Below are 22,820 nucleotides of genomic sequence, written 5' to 3'. Positions count from 1 at the left end.
CGTATGTCTTTGGCAGCCTTGCGTCCTGTATGTGAAAGATAAAGCACAACAGTTTAATATCATTTAAACATAACAGTTCTATAAAGCTTTGACAAACAATACTGGGTTAGTCCCTGGGACCCTGAGGCTTTCGTGTCTATGTGCAGTGTACCTCTCCCTTATATGGAAGTAAGAGGGCACTGGTAGTTGGGGTATGGGAGGGAGAAAATAAACAATAGTTAAGCTACCTCACTCTGGATCTCTTACATTTTTATGGGTTTTCACATTGACTGTACCTACACCCCCATCCGCATATGACGGTGGTGGTGCACGTGAACCATCTGTACTACCTTCCACAACACTACCGTGCCGCACGTGCGCGCTATTTCGCAGCTCGCATGCATTGCAATTCAGCGCTGCGGGTTTATTCTCTGGTAATGTGCTCACGACGCTAGTTTGCGTCATTTGCACATTGTTAAGCCACGCATCCCCTTCATGCTACCACAGTTTTAAACAAAATACTTAATCTTTTTCTCTCGGGATCGCACCATACTGATGTGATCCTGGACATTGTCTAACACATTTTTATCAAAACCACCAATTCTGGGAAACGTTCTAACACTCATTCTCGTCATATTAAACCATATATCACAATACCTTATTGCATAAGTACCGTACTTAGTTATGCATGATACGATGGGCCGATCTGATCGGCGCCTCCATTAGCAGCACATCATTGCCTAACATCACTACTGTTTGCGTGGCTCCCATTCTGAGACAACTCCTACGCTTTTCAATAAAAATTTAAACCGGTGAAAGACAATCAAGATACTTTCACTTACCTGTGAACGATTTAAGTCGGCAGCGTCCACACACCTGGATAAGATTTAGTAAGGCAACTTCCACACCTAGATAAGATTTGAAACAGGCAACTTCCACACCCGAATAAGCTTTAGTAAGGTAACTTCCAAACCTATGAGAGTTTGTATGTCGGCCACTCTCACGCACCTCTATACAACAAAGACAACATGTACACCTGCTACTGTGTTTAGAACGGTAAAGCTGCTTACCGAGCGACTAGGCTAATCCTTGCACCTAGCCCTTAAGGATCATACGGTACCCTTAACTTTAGGGAATAAATCACCCCTATCAACAATACACACACTGTTACACACTTTTTCTCTGCGCAGAAAATAAACGTTTAACCCAGATATTGGTAGATAGAAAAAAAATTTAAACCTCAATGGCTTTGTTCAAACATGTGGCAGCAGTACCGGAAGTGCGTATACGCTTATTATGCGACCGGCCGCATACACAATTATGCGACTACCACACAAGCGTATAATGACTTTTTAACTGCATACGCAAAAATGCATCTCAGCCGCATACTCAATACTGCGGCACCCCTCTAAACGTAAGGTTCTATCAACAGAGAAAAAAAACCTTTTTTTTTCCTCTTTTGTCCCTGAATTCTGATCAGCGCTTCCTCTACACAATAACCGGCAGTACGCTCTCAGCAACACTGTGGTAATGAGAGACTAATGCGTCTCTCAAAAGGCGCCTCCACCCTTTTGCTGAGAGAGGACTGACCGATTGTTATCGTGTATCAGATAGTGTGATAAACCGATGCGAGCCCCCACTGTTAAATTCGTAAATAAACCTTTTAATATATTCCTTCCTATAAACCTCTAAGATTCACCTGCCTAGAACCTCTAAGACAAAACCCTGCCTATACCTTCTAAAACCACAAGATGTCGCTATTTTGATTATACCATTAATGAAATACCGAGACAGTTGAATAGCGGTCCGAAGCGCTAAAGATTATTATTCAGGTAAAAGTACAGATGTTACAACGCTATGATCTAATAATGAGCGCAAATAAATTGTACAAACATTAGGTCATAAGGTACAGTTAAAATACATGAAACGGTTATTAAAGATCAAAATACAATGAGCAATATGAGAAAGAGAGAGAGAGAGAGAGAGAAAGAGACATATTAAAATACAATGAGAGATATATCAATGTCTGCTGAGAGCACATGTTCAAGATGGCTGGTGATGGAGTGTGTGTGAGGGGGGGGGGTTGGGAATGCTTCCTGCCCTATTGTCCAAACCGCATGGTCTACAAACAAACTCCATTATGAAGCTACCTCATTGAAATCTCCCATAATGCCATAGTTAGTTAAATATGCAAGCTGAATATCATATGCCAAAACATCAGGCAAACACTGCACCATTTAATATTCCAACATGTACCACACAAGCTGATTCCAATATACAACAATACCATCCTACTACAGACCTCATCCAGTAGTCACTAGACCGTGGGGAGGGGGAAGGGCCGAAGCACATGTTTTTCCTTTGTTTGCAAGCCTCATGATCCCTAGGCAAACTCCATCCTGCACCAAGCTGCAACTCCGCAAATCATCCATCAATGACCACAACCACAACAAAGACAATATACCTATCTGACCCACACAACACCACAACTGGGCAGAATCACCATTTCCCTTGTTCACCCCACATGGAGGCAAGCCATCTCCAACAAACCGCAGACAACATACCCATCTGACTCACACAACACCACACGGCAACCACCCACGACCATTCAAAGCTGCCATCAATTCAACCTCCACGATACAACACTGACACCACCCTATGATCACATTCATGAGTATACAGCACACACAAAGCTCATCTCTCCAACCAGCATCAATCATTCACAAATGGGAAGGCAAACACAGAACACATGGCAAGGCCCCAACACAGAACACATGGCAGGGCCCCAACACAGAACACATGGCAGGGCCCCAACACAGAACACATGGCAGGCCCCAACACAGAACACATGGCAGGCCCCAACACAGAACACATCAGAGGATCTCAATCAACCAGCATCAATCATTCACAAATATCACAACAATTCCACAATCAATCCCTTTCCTGCATGCTAACAACAGACTATTGTACCCTACAGTGTAGATGAAGAGTACAGATTAGATAACATATCATCCACTGTATGCTAACACAGACTCATGAATATCCTTAAAACTACAAACCACACACCATGCTAAGCTAATAACAGATTAACACCTAACATAGCTACAGACACCCAAACAGGCAAAATATTGCACATTTTATACTCAGCTATAACAACCCAGAGGAACTGAGACCCATTCTTCCGTTGTCTGGTCAGGGAGTGTACCTCTCTCTTCCTTCTAAAATCTGCAAGTGCCTCTGCTAAACTGTGTTTTCTCAGGATGTGCATGCTATGTTCCCGCCCCCTTTTACATGTGAGGTCATCAGAAAGGGAGTATCCTTTTGGTCATCTGAAACTACTGTTAATTAGATTCTACTCTCAGCTAGCTAGCTCTATTGATTAGACTGGAATAACCAGTCCTTTGGAGAAATCTGTTACAGGGCATTTATTGGACAATTCCAAATGGATACAAAAGGTCTCCAACCTCCTTTTGTATCCCCCAACATGCAAATCTAAGCTGCTATGGAAAACAACATTTCAAATAGATATTCTCTCTAACATTCATATTTCATAGCCGCATGTTCTGATCTTCATATTGATGTCACCGGAATGCTGTAGAAACAGAGTCGATCAGTATGGTTCCACACACAGTTCAATTGTCATTTACTAAGCCATAGTTACAGAAAACATTCATTTCTTAATTATCCTTTTTGCGGGACCATTGTTTTTAAATGTATGTATGCGGGGAAAACACCACTGAATTGTGTTGTGCATCTGAGGGTCGGTGGGGCACTCAGCGAGCAGCACTAAGCTGGAATGGCATCTATGTGTGTGTGTGGCCATGCCAGTATGATTTTGGGAAGGATCACTAAAAAACTGACTGTATTCTGTTTAACATTGTGTGTATGAGTTGCAGGGAATTTTGCTACTTTTCAAATATAAGTCGGTGTGATATTATAAATGGGCCACATATACACACACACATATATATATATATATATATATATATATACACACATACACAAGCACACATGTATTTTTCTGATGTTCTTAAACTGCAAATTGCAAAATGTGTTTATACAGTGAATTTAATTCTCATACAGGAAGGAGGCTTCCAGCTGTGCTGTCGGAGCCTCCCTGTTTAGTCTGCCTGTGTTTGAGGAAGGCTGACTATGTACCTTTTGTTTACAAAATAGTGCTGTGAGATTTTATTTCTAAGATGGAGTCTTGGCCCTTTACAAGACAGCATTGCGCAGATTCCAATTGCAAACAGATTCTGTCTTCGCCAATTATCCGGTTTTGACAATATATATATATATATATATATATACATACGTATGGAGGAAATGGGCACTTCAGCGTCCAAAGTTTTATCAAGGGTGCCAGGTACAGTAGATGCAGCGTAAGCGATGGAAAACGGCACTCTGAAGTGTTTATTTACAGAATTTGAAATATACAACTTGCTAGACGACCCCGGCTCGCTGTATATTTCAAATTCTGTAAATAAACACCGAGTGCCGTTTTCCATCCCTTAGGAATTTAATTTTAGACTTTAGGGCCCCCCTGTCTTAAGTGACCCGGGCCCCCCAAAGCCTTAATCCAGCTCTGGACTAGGAGGGAGACAGGGCAGGCTGGCAGGACTAGGAGGGAGACAGGGAAGGCTGGCAGGGCTAGGAGGGAGACAGGGAAGGCTGGCAGGACTAGAAGGGAGACAGGGAAGGCTGGCAGGGCTAGGAGGGAGACAGGGAAGGCTGGTAGAGCTAGGAGGGAGACAGGGAAGGCTGGCAGGACTAGGAGGGAGACAGGGAAGGCTGGCAGGGCTAGGAGGGAGACAGGGAAGGCTGGCAGGGCTGGGGGGGAAGCACAGGGCAAGGAAGAATGGCTAGAACAGGGGGAGGAGCAGGGCAGGGTCAGCTGGCTGGACTGGGGGGGGGAGAACAGGGCTAGGTCAGGGATTAAGTAATTAGCAGGGTACCTGTTTTAGAATTTCTTCAACTGGCTGCGCTGGTGCCCGGGCTGGGGGGCCCGGAGAGCTCTGGTAGTAGTGCTGAACCAACATTTCAAATAAGGCGCGGCAATGAGCCAATCACAGCATGCGGACCGCCAGCCAATCCGGAGCGGCCGCTCCGGATTGGCTGCCGGTCCACGAGCTCAGGCTGGCTCGCGGCCAGCACCATAAATGACATGCAGCCTGCATTGTATTTCAATTCTACGTGGCTGCCAGTGCAGCACTGCTGCACCCAGTCCCCCCTCTTTCCCCTGTCTCCAGGCCCAGTACTCGAGGCCTGCCAGTCCCCCCCCTGATGGCGGCACACTGACAGTTGCTGCCTGCACATACACTCCCCAAGAGAGCACCGTGCAGACAGCAGCACGGACTCTCTGGGAGTGGAGACGGGACTCTCGCAGTGCTCCTCTGGGAGCGCTATGAAAGGCTGATTTCTTCGGGCAAAGGGGTTCTGCCGGGCCCTAGGCGAGCGCCTAGGATGCATAGCGGTATCAAGTGTTAGTGTATATAGCACTGTTATTGTATCCAGTTTACGAGTTGTAATACTCTTGTGGGGTTGAGACCATTCTAGCATATGTATACGGGGGTGACATGTATATGCATGGAGTAGTGGTCTTATAAGGATCTTCGTTATAACATAACATATGGTACGACATGAGTGCCAATGGGGGTAGCATTAGTGCAGATGACTATGCCTCCTTCTTTGCAGGTTTCTCCTTGCCTTTAGGGAATGCTGTACTTCAATTGTTCTTGTTTTTAATATGTCTGTGTTATATGTGCACGACGATCACCCTAGGGCTAGGGTATGTAGCCTTTTGGAGATCGTTCTTTGTTTGTTTCAAGTTACATGTATTAACCTATTTATGCTGATATCACTTGTCACTTTTGGTCATTTTGCAATGGGTTCACATTCTATGCTGTTATTGTTTACACTATATCGAACAGCCTGGCTGTTTGGTTTATGTATTGCTATAGCAAAACAGGGGAGAGAGAGACGCAACTTCCAGGGGGACCGCCGGTTGGCGTCGTGCACGAGGAAGATTGGAAGTCTGTTGTAAGGGTGTTTTGCTATTTAAGGTCAGTAATTGTTACTGTTTTGTACTATAAGCTTGATAAAAGCGCTAAATAAAGGAGCTGAAATGTCGCTTCACTAAGCTATGTGACTTAAGTGTATTTCTTCCGGAGTGCCGCCATTTGGTATGTGACTCTACACGCTGCCTGTCTATTGCCGTTTGCACCAGGAGTGCCGTTGTACTTTAACCTCTGCATGAATTTTTTATTCGGGCACCCGGGCAAGTATCGTTTGTACTAAGGGAGTGCCGGACCTTGGTTTTATATATATATATATATATATATAAATATATATAAAGTAGAATCCGGCACTCAATAAAACAAAAAATCACTTCTTACCCCGTTGCCTTCCAAGCATAACACACACAAGGTGTGACACAAATACCGAGGAGAACTGGCGGCACTCAGGGATTTTTAAAGAAAGACAGCAAACAGCGATTATTCAGTCCAGTGGACGTTTCAATGCATGTCCTGATGAAAATACTCATGCATTGAAACGTCGACTTGACTGAATAATCGCTGTTTGCTGTCTTTCTTTAAAAATCCCTGAGTGGCGCCAGTTCTGCTTGGTATACATATATATATATATATATATATATATACACAGTATATACAAAAAGGGTCCTGCGCTCACATCTCCAGATTCTCAACATGGGGGTGCTCTCCAGGATCAATGCATGATCATAATTATATCTTCCAGGTATCCAAATGAATTGGAGGCACTCACCAATCAGTTTATTTAATTTCACATTGTTTATTAATTTCAATTTTTTTTATAAATTCTTTATTTACATTTTTCAAAGAAAAACTGCATTTCCAACATATGTACTTATATAGAGAAAGAATTGCTCTTACAATTAAAACTGCAACAATAATATTCCAAAACCAAAATAATCAAAGCAAAACTCAAAATACAGAAAAGACAGGGGGGGGAGACAAGGGAAGATGGGAAAGGAAATTTTGAAGTGGGGAGATGAGCAAGCAAGTCAAAGGTATAAACAGGTTACAGCTCGTTAATAAATCTAATGCGTAGCAGTACAGCATTCACATGAAATCATATATCAATTAACTTCATATGTAACAGAAAATAAAAATTTTAGCCAGGAGTCTGAAGGATGAGATTCTTATATGATGGAGAGAGTTTGAATTCTAACCAACTAAACCACCTGGCAGTAAAATCAGACTGCTTTCCGGGACAGAGTGAAATATGTCATCCATATACATATAAAAGTCTAGCTTTTGGCACCAGTCCCATAAAGTGGGTGAGAGGTGGGAACGCCATCTAACTGGAAGTACTGCTCTAGCCACATTGTTCAAATGTCTCGGCAGAGATTTTTTATACTTAGATATGGGAATGTCCGAGTGGGATAGTAACCAAAAATCTGGACCAGTGGGAACAGAAAAACCAAGAATTTCTGATGCCAAAGCTATGACTGCCGCCCAAAATGGGGCAATTACCTGACACTCCCACCAAATGTGAAATAATGATCCTTTATCCTTCTTGCATTACCTAACGCTTACCATTTGGCCGCTACACGACCTGAAGTTCCAGGTATAAAAAAAGGATTGTGTATTACAGGAGTAAGGGGAGAGATTAAGGAAGACACACCAGGTCTTACTTGCAGCCTCCACCACAACTTTAAAGTCGGTCCCATCGTTGGGTGATCCGAACAGACGGAATGGCCGATAAATGGAAATTCGTAGAGGCAGATTCAATGGCCACCCATGGTTTCTCATGTGAGTTATGATACCAATCTACAATTCTATTAAGTACCGTAGCCTGGTAGTAAGCTGTAACCATAGGAAGTTGTCTACCTCCTTGAGATTTTCGTTTAAACAAAACCTGATGCTTAAACCTCGGTTTTCTACCACTCCATACAAAAAACGTTAAAACATTATGAACTATTGAGAGAAAACGGGGCGGTAAGGTTGAAGGTATTGTTTGGAATAAATATAATAGTCTGGGAAGCACATTCATTTTAACCACATTCATTCTACCCAACCAAGATAATTTCTGTTTGAGCCATCTAGAAAAGTCGGAGTGAATCTTACTAAGAAGGGGAACATAATTTAAATCATATAAAATAGACAATCTGCAAGATATTAATATCCCCAAATATTTCAACTGCGCGGGCTGCCAAGCGAATGGAAATGAGGCCTGAAGAGCCAAAATAGTTTCTACTGAAGCGGTAGTATTCAGTGCCATGAATTTGGTATAATTTATTTTAAAATTTGAAAGCTGACTGAATCTATGGAACTCCTCATCAAATTGGGGAGAGAGGTCACAGGGTTTGTTACTACTACCAGCAGGTCATCCGCAAAAATAGCGAGACGATAGTCTTGAGAACCAACTTGAAGGCCAGTAATATTAGAGTTACTCCTGATTGCCCTCGCCAGCGCCTCCAGAGTACAAAAAGCAAAGGCGAAAGTGGACAGCCCTGTCTCGTACCATTAGTAATATGTACAGTGTCCGACAAAATCCCATTAACCCTGACTCGTGCCGAGGGCGCTCTGTACAGTGAGATCATTTTTTGGAGGAAGACTTCACCCAAGCCCAGCCATCTGAAAGCTGCTAACATATAACACCAGTCTACCCGATCAAAGACCTTTTCTGCGTCCGTGGAGAGAAGTATCATCGGTACCTTAGCAGTGGTTGCATACTCTATTAAATCAATGACTTTGATAGTGTTATCTTTAGCTTCTCTCCCCGGCACAAAGCCGACCCGGTCAGAATGAACTATGCTGGGTAGCCACTGTTTGAGTTGGTTGGCTATAAGCTTAGCATGTAACTTAATATCCACATTAAGGAGAGACACAGATCCTTCCCTTCTTTAGGTATAACCGTGATATGAGCGCCCAAGGACTGGCCAGAGAACCGGGTTAGATCCGAGACAGCATTACAGGCACGTAAAAGGAGGGGAATCAACCGATCATGAAAGGCCTTATAATAGGTAACGGGAAACCCATCAGGACCAGGGCTTTTCCCACTTGGAGTCATTTTAAGAGTGTCCAACAATTCAACCTCCGTAAATGGTAAGTCTAGAGCCTGGAGTGCCTCAGTAGAGAGAACTGGAAACTGAATGTCATCCAGATATCTCTGTATCTCCAACTCGTGATGCAAACGCTCGGATTGAGAGCGGGTTGAGGTCAGATTATAGAAAACAGAATAATACTTTTGAAATATCTGTGCGATCTCTGAGTCAGAGGAACAGAGAGTATCTGCCAAATGTTTAAGTTTTTGAATATATGTCTGAGACTTCTGTGCCCGAAGAGCCCTAGCCTGTATCCTCCCTGGTTTATTCCCACAGTGAAAATATTTATGACTACAGCATTGAAAAGCTTTCCTAACTTCCTCATTCAATAGAGTATTGAGAGATTCTCTAGCTTTTTGCAATTCTATGTACACATCAGGGGTAAAAGTTACCTTATGTGTTTTAATTTTGGAGAGTAATGAGTCCCTACGGTCAGTTCTTTGCTTCTTAGTAAATTAACCCAATTGAATACACCTGCCGCTGCTTACACACTTATGGGCCTCCCATATCAAAACCGGTGAGACGTCATCAGTCACGTTGGACTCTATATATTGGTCAATAGCCTCTAACAACTGAGCTTGACAATGAGTGTCTCTGAGAAATTGCTCATTAAACGTCCAACGCCAGTGATGAGGTGAAGGATGACTATTTCGTAACCGCAAGGTAAGAGGAGCATGGTCTGAGCCTGTTATCTGGCCAATATCCGCATCTACTATTAAATCTAAATGTGAGTGACTGATATAAAAATAGTCAATTCGAGAATATGATCTATGAGGAGGAGAATAAAAAGTATAGTCCCTCTCGGCAGGGTGCAGCAACCGTCAGGTATCCATTAACTAAAATTCATGTAGGATCGCTCTAAACTTACGAGACTCCTTACGAGATGATCTGGGAGCACCAGGAGAAGTATATATCTAGGGTTCCAGAGCCCAATTAAAATCACCTCCCACAATAAATATACCCTCTATATGGCTTTCAATGGCTTCCAAGGACTCGCGTAAAAAACGCGATTGGCCCGTATTAGGTAATTATAGATTTACAAAAGTGTACCGTTGCCCAGCTATTGTTACCTTAGCAAGCAAACCCCTACCATCACAGATGGGTATCTCCTGAACATCAGGTAAATTCAAAACTTTGGAGATCAAGATAGCAACCCCCCTAGCCTTGGCACCAGAGAAATTGTTAAAAAACCCAGAAGGGTAATGACGGGAGAACAAATTGGGAGCAGCATCCCTTTTAAAGTGTGTCTCCTGTATTTTAGAGCTGAAAACCCTGCAACCAGTATTTTTTTAATTGAATACCGCGGGTAGCGGGAGCGGGCATACCCGCGGTATTCTGGAATTGGGCGTGAGGTGCACGAGGATTTTAACTCGCTAAACCTCGCGCCCAGTTGTATATGTCCCATAGACACATAGACAAATAACAATAATATGGTAGTGCTCAGATTACTGAGCAAAACTAGTATTAATACACATCTAACAAACAAACTTGGAAATCTCTCTGCATAAGAAGCTGTGAAAAGCCCATATGGGGACACGGTCAACATATATTCAGCAGAGAAAGGGGGAATTGAGGGTACTAGTGCCTGTGACACCAATATGTAATCTCGTCTAAATACGAGATAAAGCTCAAACAAAAAATTTCTACCTAAGATATACAATAATATACACAGCTTAGAAAACAGTTCCAAAACTGTAGCCTAATCAGATAAGTTAAGGAAAAAATATAGAGCATAAACAGCCAACCATATTAGGTCATGACTAGGTATGCACAGCAATAAATGCTACAAAGCACACAGCTATCAAATAAAATGGTTTAACTCAAGTGGCTGTCAATGCGTCTTCAACAGGAGGATGACGTGTCCTGCGCCTGGAAGAGTTACTCTTCTGCCAAGGCTCCTTCCTAACGACAGGTGCGTCGGACGGCTCCAAAGGATCACACCAATTTGGAACTGATATTGTAGGGAGACCCAAAATAGAACAGAACTGTGGTACATCCTCATGGTCCTTAAGAATACAGAGAACTCCTTCATGGAACACTTGACTACTCAGAGGGAATCCCCAACGAAACCTGATATTCTTTTTCTGCAGTTCTTCAAGAAACGGTCGGAGTAGGCGCCTCTGGTGCAGCATATTCCAGGATAAGTCCTGATAAACTTGTATGGAATGACCTTTAAATTCAATTGCATCAGCCAATCGGGCCTTTTTCAATATATCCTCCTTGACTGTGTAGTAATGCAATCGACATATAACATCACGTGGTTTCTCCAAAGGCAAACCTTTAGGGCGCAGCGCCCGATGTCCTCGATCAAATTGAATCTGGGATCTGGTGCCGCCTCCAACAACTCGTTAAAGATTTTTGTCAGTACGTCAGCTAGACCTTGTTGCGGGTTATCTTCTGGAACACCTCTAACTCTTGAATTATTCCGACGTCCCCTATTATCAATATCATCTATTCAGCGGTGTATATCAATCAATGCTCTAGATTGACGACGACACACAGCGTCCAGGTCAGCAATTTTATCACCAACCTTATCTCGATGTCCCTCTAGTGATTTAACTCGTTCCGCCACTTGTGACAGGTTAGATTGAAAGGCCGCTAAATGAGTCTTAACAGACTCCTGTAGACATTGTTCCAACGATTGCAAATCTTGCTGGATATCCTGTCGTGTCGGCAGGGAACATAGATGAGTTAAGATGTCACTAATTTCCGAGTTCATATTCTGGGAAGAGGGTAACAGATGAGGAGATTCTGGTTCAGGAGTTGCACAGCCCTCTGAGCTTCCTGAGGCCATTGGAGAAGACCTGGATGTAATAGGGTCTGACGTAGAGGTAGATGTAGCTCCAAATAAAGTGTGAAAAGCTACAGCCTTGGTAGTTTTAGCTGGAGTGGTAGATGTTTTTTTAGCAGTGTTGCGCCTCCCCATAAGGTAATGCTGTGTGATATTTCTATTGAGATAAACTTATATAGGCTCAAAAAAAAGGAGGTGTCATAATACGTTCCCCTGTGGTCATGGTCCAGCAGGCATTTTTCTCATCAAGTGGGCCATATCTTGCCAAACAGAAATACACCTCCTCCAAATCGGAGCATGAAGGTGTACGGGTATGCGTCAGATATAATAATGAAGCCCAGGTGGGATAATTTACAGAAACTAATAGTAGACCAGCCTAGAGTGCCTAATCAAAAGACTCCAAAGCTGGTAATTTATAGAGTTACAACAATCCTCCACATGGGGGAGTCAAAGCTCCAGAATTCAGAGCTTATATATGGAAGTGAGGGATCAGAGTTTTGAAGTAGTATTTATTTATAATAGTAACGTACTGACAGGTCATCAGTACTTATATAATGCAACATGGAACCTGGTAAATGTCCCTTAACTCCAAGAGGAGTGCACCTCCCACAGCTGAGGTATTATAACCCACTAATTTGCGGTATATTATATGTCCCAGCAGCCTCTACCCTCACCCACTTAAGTGTCAAAGCAATGGCCGCCGGAAACCAGGAGTCCCACCAGCGCGGAAACCAGGAGTCCCACCAGCGCGGGCAGTGCAGCAACCCGTTCACCAGCTCCTCCGGGATCAGCGACGTGTGAGCAGTCAGGAGAGAGCAGCGAGTGCCGACTAGGCAGGGAGAAGAGCGCAGACAGCTGAGCTAAGCGCAGTCGTCCTTATTCACAGTCCTTGGCAGCGGTGCCCTCAGCCACAGGTCCCGGCTTCAGCAAGGCAGGTGAGTCACAAGCCACGAAGGCACTGTGCCCCCTGGCTCCATAACTAACACCCTCGCGCTTCGAGGATGACACAATCGAGGTCTCTAGTTGGTCCCCTTTTAGGTATATTAGGAGCTTTTAGAGAATCCGGGCAGGAGCACTCACAGCTCACGTCTTCTCTGCTTGCCTGCTAGGCTACACCCCCCAATCAGTTTACTTGATTTCACATTATTTATTATTTTAATAAAGCCAAGTGTCGACGTGATGTTTCGGTTCTACTTACAAACCTTTCTCAAGACAAGCTTTATGAGTCTCCCATATCCAAATGTTCCGAAATACGGAATATTTTTAGCATGACTGAGAAAGTGCTTTCTGATGGTTCAATGTACACAAACTTTGTTTAAAGCACAAATTATTAATAATATTTTATAAAATAACCTTCAGGCTGTGTGTATAAAGTGTATATGAAACATAAATGAATTTCATGTATGTACACAAACTTTTTTTGATGCACAAAATTATTTAAAAATATTGTATAAAATGACCGTCAGGCTGTGTGTATAAGGTGTATATAAAACATAAATGCATTCTGTGTTTAGATTTGGGTCCCATTCCCAAGATATTTCATTATTTTATGCAAATATTCCAAAATACGGAATATTACGATATCCAAAATACCCCTGGTCCCAAGCATTTTGGATATGGGAGACTCAACCTGTACTTAGTATAACATACAGTCAGGTGCATAAATATTGGGACATTGACAGAATTTTAATATTTTGGCCTCTATTCACCACCACAATGGCTTTGAAATGAAACAAATCAACTCAAAAGCTATTTCATGGACAGGTGTGGACTATTCCCTCATTATTTCATTATCAATTAAGCAGGTAAAAGGTCTGGAGTTGATTCTAGGTGTGACATTTGCATTTGGAATCAGTTGCTGTCAACTCTCAATATGAGATCCAAAGAGCTGTCATTATCAGTGAAGCAAGCCATCATTAGGCTGAAAAATCAAAACAAACCCATCAGAGAGATAGCAAAAACATTAGGTGTAGCCAAAGCAACTGTTTGGAACATTCTTAAAAAGAAAGAACGCACCGGAGAGCTCAGCAACACCAAAAGACCCGGAAGGCCACGGAAAACAACTGTGGTGGATGACAGAAGAATTATTTCCCTGGTGAAGAAAAACACAACAGTTGGCCAAATCAAGAACACTCTCCAGGAAATAGGTGTATATGTGTCAAAGTCAACAATCAAGAGAAGACTTCACAAGAGTGAATATAGAGGGTTCACCACAAGATGTAAACCATTGGTGAGCCACAAAGACAGGAAGACCAGATTATAGTTTGCCAAACCACATCTAAAAAAGCCATTACAGTTCTGGAACAACATCCTATGGACAGATGAGACAAAGATCAGCTTGTACCAGAGTGATGGGAAGAGAAGAGTATGGAGAAGGAAAGGAACTGCTCATGATCCAAAACATACCACCTCATCAGTGAAGCATGGTGGTGGTAGTGTCATGGCGTGGGCATGTATGGCTGCCAATGGAACTGGTTCCCTTGTATTTATTGATGATGTGACTGCTGACAAAAGCAGCAGAATGAATTCTGAAGTGTTTCGGGCAATATTATATGCTCATATTCAGTCAAATGCTTCAGAACTCATTGGACGGCACTTCACAGTGCAGATGGACAATGACCCTAAGCATACTGCAAAAGCAACCAAAGAGTTTTTTAAGGCTAAAAAGTGGAATGTTATGCAATGGCCAAGTCAATCCCCTGACCTGAATCTGATTGAGCATGCATTTCACTTGATGAAGACAAAACTGAAGGGAAAATGCTCCAAGAACAAGCAGGAACTGAAGACATTTGCAGTAAAGGCCTGGCAGAGCATCACCAGGGATGAAAGCCAGCGTCTGGTGATGTCTATGCGTTCCAGACTTCAGGCTGTAATTGCCTGCAAAGGATTTGCAACAAAGTATTAAAAAGTGAAAGTTAGATTTAGGATTGTTTAGTTTGTCCCATTACTTTTGGCCCCTTAAAAAGTGGGAGGCACATATAGAAACCGTTGTAATTCCTACACCGTTCACCTGATTTGGATGTAATTACCCTCAAATTAAATCTGAAAGTCTGCAGTTAAAGCACATCTTGTTTGTTTCATTTCAAAGCCACTGCAGTGGTGAATAGAGGCCAAAATAGGAAAATTCTGTCAATGGGCCTGATTCAGAGTCGCTCGTAAGCGGCCGCTCGTTCGCTCCGAGCGATGTTCGCACATCTGCGCATGGGTATGGGTGGTAATGCGCATGCGCCAACCAGTCAGTGCGGTCGGAAAACGTGTGTTCGCAAAATTGCGAGTGCCTGCTAATTTGAGTGACAGGATGAGGCGTTTGTGGGTGGTAACAGGGGAAGGTGCTTGAAAACGGGGAGTGGAGATCCGAACGCAGGCGTGCCAAATGGTCAAAACAGGCGTTTTAAGGGTGTGCATAATTAACAAAGCAGCGTCATTAACCACGTCACTTGGTTGTCTCTTAGCCTGAACTGTTTGCTTGATTGCGGTAGGAAAGTCCAACCACAAGCACTGCGAGCAGTTCAGACGCCTTTCGATGTACTCGATTAATCTAATAAATAGCGGAGATGACGTATGATGCGAGCGGCCAGGGGGCATCTTTTCAAAATAGCGAGCGCATGTTTCGTTCGCTCGCTCAGACATAGAGGCGTCAACAGACCGCAAAGAGCGAGTGCTCAATTTAAATAGCCGGCCCCTTTTTCTGAACGAGCGAGCGCAAATAGCGTCCGGCTCTGAATCAGGCCCAATGTCCCAATATTTATGCACCTGACTGTATATATATAAAGTACCACAGCATCTGCGGATAAAGATAAGAAATAGCGACAATGTCTAACAGGCTCCACGCAATGCTGAGAAAAATGCATTCAATTATAATCTTGGAAACACATGATATCTGATATAGAGTGCCTGGTGTGTAATGTTGCATAAACATATTAGAAAATTCTCAAGAGATACAAATAAATTATACTCTCCATTATTCCCTGATGCATTGGTCTTGACTTGAGGAAGGTTTGTAAGTAGAACCGAAATGTCACGTCGACACTTGGCTTTATTTAAATTAATAAATAATGTGAAATGAAATAAACTGATTGGTGAGTGCCTCCAATTCATTTGGATACCTGGAAGATATAATTATGATCATGCATTGATCCTGGAGAGCACCCCCCACGTTGAGCGAAAAACTTTATTTAAAAAAATAAATGATGTGAAATAAACTGATTGGTGAGTGCCTCCTTCCAAATCATTTGGATACCTGGAAGATATATCTCTATATATATTTTAGAGGCATGGGGTAAGGCACCCATTAGTGAAAGCGGGGACGTGGCCACTCAAACAGGGGGCATAATGTCTCCGGCCAGACCCCTTCTGTGTCCTCAGCCAGCCCCCTTCTGTGTTGCCTCAGCCAGCCCCCTTCTGTGTCCCCAGCCAGACCCTTTGTGTCTGCAGCCAGACCCCTTCTGTGTTTCCCCAGCCAGCCCCCTTTCTGAGTCTCCAGCAAGCCCCCTTTCTGTGTCTCCAGCCAGGCCCCTTCTGTGTCTAGACAGGCAGCCCCCTTCTGTATCTCCCGCCAGCCCCCCTGCTGTGTCTCCAGCCAGCCCCCCTTCTGTGTCTCCCAACCATCCCCCTTCTGTGTCTCCCCAGCCAGCCCCCTTTTGTGTCTCCCCATCCAGCCCCCTTTCTATGTCTCCCCAGCCAGCCCCCCTTCCTGTGTCTCCAGCCAGCCCCCACACTGTGTCTCCTGCCAGCCCCCTTTCTGTGTCCCCAGCCAGCCTCCCTTCTTTGTGTTCAGCCTCAGCCTGCCCCGACACACACTCAGGCCCGCCTACAGCCGTGCCGGGTAAAAGGGGGTGTGACCGAATTGCAGGAGGCGTGACCAAGCCCCTTAGGTAAAAAAATATAAAAGTTTTGCTGCGGTGCTGTGTGCTGGCGAGGGGGGCACTGCTAGCCCCCTTAGCCCAGCGCATAACCAGTGGGGAGCGCGATCAGCTCCCCCACAGGCAGAGGAGACTGCTGTGACTGCTTCTTAGCAGCCGCAGTCTCCCAGTGCAGCCCAGCACACAGCAGCATGTGCTGGGCTGCTGTCATGTAAGAGGGGGGGGGCGGTGCTGGACCCGTGCCCCCATCGGGCCCCTCCAGCAAATGCGGGCCCAGGTAATTTGTACCTGCCCCCCCCTCTCGCCACCCCTGCACACACCTTCTTGTTGCTCCTCCGAGTCCTACCACTCAGGCAATGCATCACACACGGGGTCTCCAAAAAAAATTAATATATATTTATTGCAGGGCGGATGGCAGGAGGCAAGCGGATGGCGGGGGGTGATGGACAGCGGTATTGTCCGTGGTCAGGCAGCTGTTCAGCGGATAGGCGAACTAGGCTAATGGTTGGTGCAACCCCGGACCACACCCAATTTCGCCTATGATCACCAGCACTAGTCAACTGCTTGTAATTTGCTTTGGCATGAGCTATGCTTTTCTATTTGGATATTAGAAAAATATATTTTTTTTTGTCCACTAGAGAGAGAAATGTATTTGCTGTATTAGAGAGACATTTAAAGTTTTATTGCTCTTCCCATGGATGCATTATCTGAATTTTGCTCAGGTCATAAAAACCACCCCATACATTATATGTATGACCCACACAAGGTAAAACTGATAGGGAACTCACTGCCACTTCTCCTGGTAATTTGGTTTCAGCAGGACACTGAAAGATGGTAAAATGCACACTGGTAGTAAATTACAAGCCACGCCGGAGCCACACCAAAAATACCTTATTGTTCCCAGGTGCACCTCTGTGACTATGTGTCTCCTATACACACTTATGTGCAGCCTGTGAAGTGGAAGACAAATCTTCAGACAAAGTGGAAGACAAATGTCCTATAAGGGCAAACCTTCCATTTCAATTACAGACTGCTTGGTTTTACCTAATTTATTGTTTTAACAGATCATAAAAATGAAGGCGCATCTAAACTGTTTTTATTATCTGTTACTTTGTTATGTGTGATGATTTTTATGATATTGCTCAGGGTCCACCAAGCAAAGCACTGTACTCGGCCAAAGGCTGGTGGAGATCAGGTCTTATCGTGGACCCTATCAGCTGAGAAGTACATTAGTAGGCATACTCTGAGCAAAAGAAAATGACTCCATAAGTGAGGCACACGCTTGTGAAATGGTAATGTTCAAAATAAACATTTAATTACCCAACTACCCTGCCCTCCACACACCCGTTACATTTAGGGATTCTGGCCACTCTAGTAGCATCCTTAAGCATCAATGTCTAGGGAAGGGTTTCAACACCATTCCTGGCATTGTAAAGCGAGTGAGTAACTGTAGGACCATGATGACACGAAACAGTGGGATCCCAAAATTAAGTCTCCTGGACTGTCCATTTTACTCAGTAAGTGGGCAGCAGTAGACAAAAATAACCATACTTTTATCAGGGTTCAGGAATTAGGAAAGCCACCTGAGATTCTGTAGTATCCAGAATGTTTAGGAGAGTAGGTAAGTATGGCCTAATCCCTAATGGGTGCTCAGGTGCTGCATTAATTACCACATGCATAAGCGCACCTTCCACAGCACATACCTCTTACCATCTGACGACCTGCGGGACAAAGGTGTCCACAACCAGGAGAGAGCCCTCAAATTGGTACAGTTGGGTGGGGATGCAGTCGGGATGCCGACAATCTAAATGCAGACTGTCGGCATCCTGACTGTCTAATCCTGGCAAGTGTCTAATGGCCAACGTCGAAATCCCGATGCCTGTCATGAGACTTACGCCGGGAGCCCGATCACCCGGCTTACCGATCGAAAGTAAGCCGGGCGCTGGCGCGGACAGCCGTGGCAGGGGGAGGGTTAGATTAGGGGCTCCCGAAGGGGACTTAAGGTGGCCATACACGACACAATATCCGACGGATTGGCACGGTATAGGTGCTATATCGTGCCATGTATGGGCACGATATCGTACCTGATATCGTGCTGCGCGCTCCCGCGGGGTCGTACATCGCATTCCCCAGGTCTTCCTGCAAAACCATCTGACCTGGGATGCGATGTATGATCCAATTAAAAAAGTGGAGGGGGGAGCCGGCATATCGTGCGGTCTGCGGGTACCGCACGAATGCCGGCAATGACAGCACGATCCGTCTGCTGACGGATCGGCAGTCGCACTACACGGTGCATCACACCGTGTATGGCCAGCATTAGGGTTAGGCACCCTTACAACTACCATATTTGCTAAGTCTAATTACATCTCACTAAAAAAGGGTAACTGTACTGAGAAAGCTGGGACACATGCAATGCCATTCATGAGGGCAAAACACAGGGCATGATTCAGAGCCGCGGGCTCTGACAGAGCGCTCGCTCTGAATCAGGGCCGGGCTTTTTTTTTTGGAGCGGCCTCTTGGCCACTCACATAGCTGTGGGTGACCACCCACAGCTATTGCGAGCGGCCAGGATGATGGTTGCGATGGTCAAGACCATCGCGACCATCAGGCTTGCGACGAGACCCTTGTGGTAGGGTCTCGTTCATCGCAAGCCTCAGAGAGATTTCGGCTCTTAACAGAGCCGGAATCTCTCCACTGACATCACTCGTGATGTCAGTGGGGCCGCCCACAAACGGCAAGAGGTCCCTCGGGAACGCCTCCGTTTGGGCAGCCACCCCCCCGGCACGCCCATAAAAGGGGGTGAGCTGTCACTCAACATCGACAGCTCGCCCCCTTTGGTGCGAGATGTCGTGCGCATGCGCTGTGGGCCACCATTGACCCGGTTGCAAGCGCTCAACGCTTGAGACCGGGTCTGAATCAGGCCCAGAGTACAAAAAGTGCAGTCAACTAGGCATGAGACAGTGTCAGTGACAGAAAGATTTTTACTCAGGGTCCAAGTAACTACTCCAAATAGACTATATCGTGTGTGTATAAACTACATCTCCCAGCAACCCTTAGGAGCCCAGAAGCTGGGCCGGATATGACGTCGCCCTCAGCCAGATAAATACTGCCGGCCGCGGCTATAACGCCCTCTTGTCATTGGTGCCATCTTAGGAAGGTAAAGAGCAGAACACCAGGTCGGGCTTTCGGCCTGTGCATTATCCATCACCATCCGGCCTGCTCCGGGGCCATCCGCACTGCTCACTAACCCTAATCTGTTCTCTCTTCACAGGCTCTTCTTCTGAAGATGAGAGCCAAGGTAAGCGGTGCTGTGTCATTGTCCCGGCGCGTCATGTCTTCGCCATGTTAGTGGTCGTCAGTCTCTGTTCCCCTCTCCCGCTCTGCGTATTCCCTGCCGGTGTAGAGCTGTGCTAGTGGGGTCTGTGTTACTGGTGGGGCGCGTGTATGATTTCCCAGGTCACGTGTTTGCTATGTAAGATGGCGGCGCTGCACGAACCTCGCTGCTGTTGGCTCCTTATAGTGGAGACTGAAATCGCTGCGTGTTCGGATATACTATAAAGATCTCCCCTGCTCGCACAGCATGTGCCTGGTGTAACACTGCCCGGCCACTGGGGGTGAGGTGCGCTGTTGGTTGTGCTCCGTCGCTCTGCGCCCGCTGTTGGTTCTGTGTATGCGCCTGTGGTCTCTGCTCATGCGGTTATGTAATGGAAATCTGCTTTTCTCTTTCAGTGGAGGAAGAAGCGTATGCGCAGGTATGTGTCCCAATGTGATAAGCCCATCATGTCCGTCTTCTCCCTCCTCCTTTCCCTGCTGCGCATGTTATGCATCCATTGTTTTCTCAAATAGGCCCTAGGGGAAATGAGGCTGCAGAAGCTCCTTGGCACAGTAGGATGTGTATTAATGGCAGAAAGTATTCCATATTCTTGCTAAGATTAAACATTGAGTATTATGTGCAAAATGTATCTGCTATTGGCACCCATTCCCTAGTGCTGTGCTTCTCAAATGCAATCCTTGTGACACTTGCACACCTTTTACACTGGCTCTAAAATCCCAGGTTTATGAACGTGCATCAACCTGGGATTTGTCACTGAGCGGAGCAACCTGTGTTTAGTGAACTGGGGTTCACGCACGGCTGGCTTGCAGTGTTGGGCACAGACCATTTCCTTGTCACCCTGCAGTGTATTGAGACTGACGAGGTTCACTAAGACCTGGGTCGTGCTGCTCATTAGCTGATTGGCTGGTTTCCACAGCGCTTGGAGATTACATCCCCCCGCCCCTCCAAGCGTCCATTGCAATGCCGGAAGACCTGGGTCCAGTGTGAGCAGTGCTGACACAGGCATAACCTCGGTTGGCACTGCAGTGGGAAAGGGTCTGATCCCAGTTGGAACAGTGTTCCAAATCCTGGGTCAGACCCAGGACTCTGGTGTAAAAGGGGTATAACAATGCATGTTTTCCAGATCTCAGAACAATTATCACTTGTGGACATATTAATGTCTAACAAACCTGTAATCTAGTGAGATGGAAACCGTGTTAAGGTGCATAGACACTAGACGATATGCTCCCTGAGCGATATCGTCTAGTGTCCCTGGCAGGGTGTGCTCAATGTCTTTCATGACATTGAGCGCACCTGCTGAACGATATCTTTCAGCGCCGGGCTCTCTCCCCCATTCCATAACATGCAGCAACTTGATGACATCGTCAGGTTGGCCTGCATGTTAACCCAATGAATGATGATGACTGACGACCCGCGGGAACGCACGTCGTCATTATCGTTCATCATTTTTGTGTTAAAAATGGACGACTGAACGATATTGTTATCGTTCAGTCGTCCACTTTTATCGCCCAGTGTGTACTCACCAATAGTGCCCCGAGGACTGTATTTGAGGCGGTGCACTAAAGTAAAAGGTTAACTTTAGCATGCAGGAAAACAATGGTTTGGAAAATAAAATATGGATGGCAACCAATGTTTGTCTTTACATTGATCAGTCAGTGTATACAAAGGGCGGTATTCAATTGTCATAGCGCGCCCGATCTCCTGTCTAAAGTGATGGTAGATCGTGGGGTGCTATTTAAATGTTGCAGTTTTTCATGCTGATCGTGCCCAAAGTGGTCGAGTTTAGCCGCATAAAGCAGCTACCCCTGACCAGTGCTGGGTGCGACTGTGAAAAGTGGTGATTGGGTGACCAAACATGTCACTTTTTGCCCATTTCACCTCTCACCCTGCTGGGGCTGCAGGCTGAAATAGTTTCAGACAGCTGGTTGCTTCCGGCAGGAGAAACAATTGAATAGCTCCTGTTGGTCACATACAGGGATACAAAAATTGAATACCGCCCAATGTGCTTTTGAGAGCTTTACTGTTGGAGCAATACTATTTGTAAGTTTAAAGTGGTTGCGTTCAGTAGTATGTTAAAATGTGCTAATGTTAAACTTGCACTATTATAGACTGAAGCGTAAGAGGAGAAAGATGAGGCAGAGGTCCAAGTAAACGCCTACTCCATTGCTGCTTCTGAGGTCTGCAAGCTGAACACAGCACTCCTGAAGAGAAATACAAACAACCTTTATCTGATCTGAGATGGGTTTCAGACTGGGACTGTTTGCTGTCTGATGGCGCAAGTCACCTTTAATTGGAAATCTCAACAGTGTACAACCTGAGCCTATGATGTCTTGGACTGATGTGCTTACACCCTCTGCTCTCAGGAGTTTGGACTTGTTTCTGGTCTCATGCAGCAAGTGTAATAAAAACCACCTTGGTTAAACAAAGCTGAAGTTATTTTACATTTGTTTAATGCCATTGGCTTAGTTCTGAGCCATATAGGACAATACCTTAATAAAAGGTGTAGAAAGTTGAATGTGGATGGCTTAATTTGTATAGGCCTCTTTCAAGAGCAGTTTATTTGAAATAGTCTCAAAGTTAGAACTAGAGGGGAAGCTAATCTTCTCACCCTTTGTGTGATTGAATGTTGGCATCAGTGGACTTGAAAAATATACGGTGTTAACTACAATTTTAATTTTTATCTTTAGACTTGCTAGTTATCCACAGCCCAACAAACATGGCATCTAGATTAAGAGGGGCTGACTAAATTGTTGATTAGGTGGTGAT

General features: G+C 45.0%; 1 long non-coding RNA gene across 2 annotated transcripts; it reads left to right on the top strand.

Annotated features, from left to right (window-relative positions):
- The first annotated feature begins 19,852 nt into the window (after positions 1 to 19,852).
- Positions 19,853 to 22,480, top strand: LOC148523489 (uncharacterized). Of its 2 annotated transcripts, XR_015878443.1 has the most exons (4): positions 19,861 to 19,877; positions 19,992 to 20,018; positions 20,450 to 20,472; positions 22,163 to 22,480. It is a non-coding gene; the product is annotated as an uncharacterized LOC148523489 (long non-coding RNA). The 2 variants fall into 2 exon arrangements; XR_015878442.1 differs by having other exon boundaries at positions 19,853 to 20,018.
- The last annotated feature ends 340 nt before the right edge of the window (positions 22,481 to 22,820 follow it).

The sequence above is a fragment of the Taudactylus pleione genome, unplaced genomic scaffold (assembly GCF_031769625.1).
Source record: "Taudactylus pleione unplaced genomic scaffold, aTauple2 ptg000130l, whole genome shotgun sequence".
NCBI classification, from domain to species: domain Eukaryota; kingdom Metazoa; phylum Chordata; class Amphibia; order Anura; family Myobatrachidae; genus Taudactylus; species Taudactylus pleione.
This window is presented reverse-complemented; position numbering and strand designations above follow the sequence as displayed.